Source organism: Cupressus sempervirens, chromosome 8 (genome assembly GCF_028749045.1).
Source record: "Cupressus sempervirens isolate cs-2001-9-10 chromosome 8, ASM2874904v1, whole genome shotgun sequence".
In the NCBI taxonomy this organism is placed as follows: Eukaryota; Viridiplantae; Streptophyta; class Pinopsida; order Cupressales; family Cupressaceae; genus Cupressus; species Cupressus sempervirens.
Genome location: NC_143125.1, coordinates 156391408 through 156391728, shown reverse-complemented (window position 1 = coordinate 156391728; position 321 = coordinate 156391408).

Below are 321 nucleotides of genomic sequence, written 5' to 3'. Positions count from 1 at the left end.
TTCAGCATTTAGTGATATGGGGTTGATGTCGTGCCTTCGAATATAATGAGACAAATAAAATTGTAGATACAACCACAACTCAAACTCGTTATGTTTTAAAATAAACACTACCATTTGCAAATTGATAATTGAACCTCTGAGCCATTTGTTTATTTAGGAGGATCAGTTGTCACCCAGTTCATCCCACTGGGAAAAAACAATAGGCCATTTTAAATGGTCGAAAGAAAATAAAGGTACATCATTTCATTCACTTATTTATTTTTAGCAAAAGTGAAAACCCCTTGGCAAGCCCATGGATGTACACAACCCATACATCCAAAA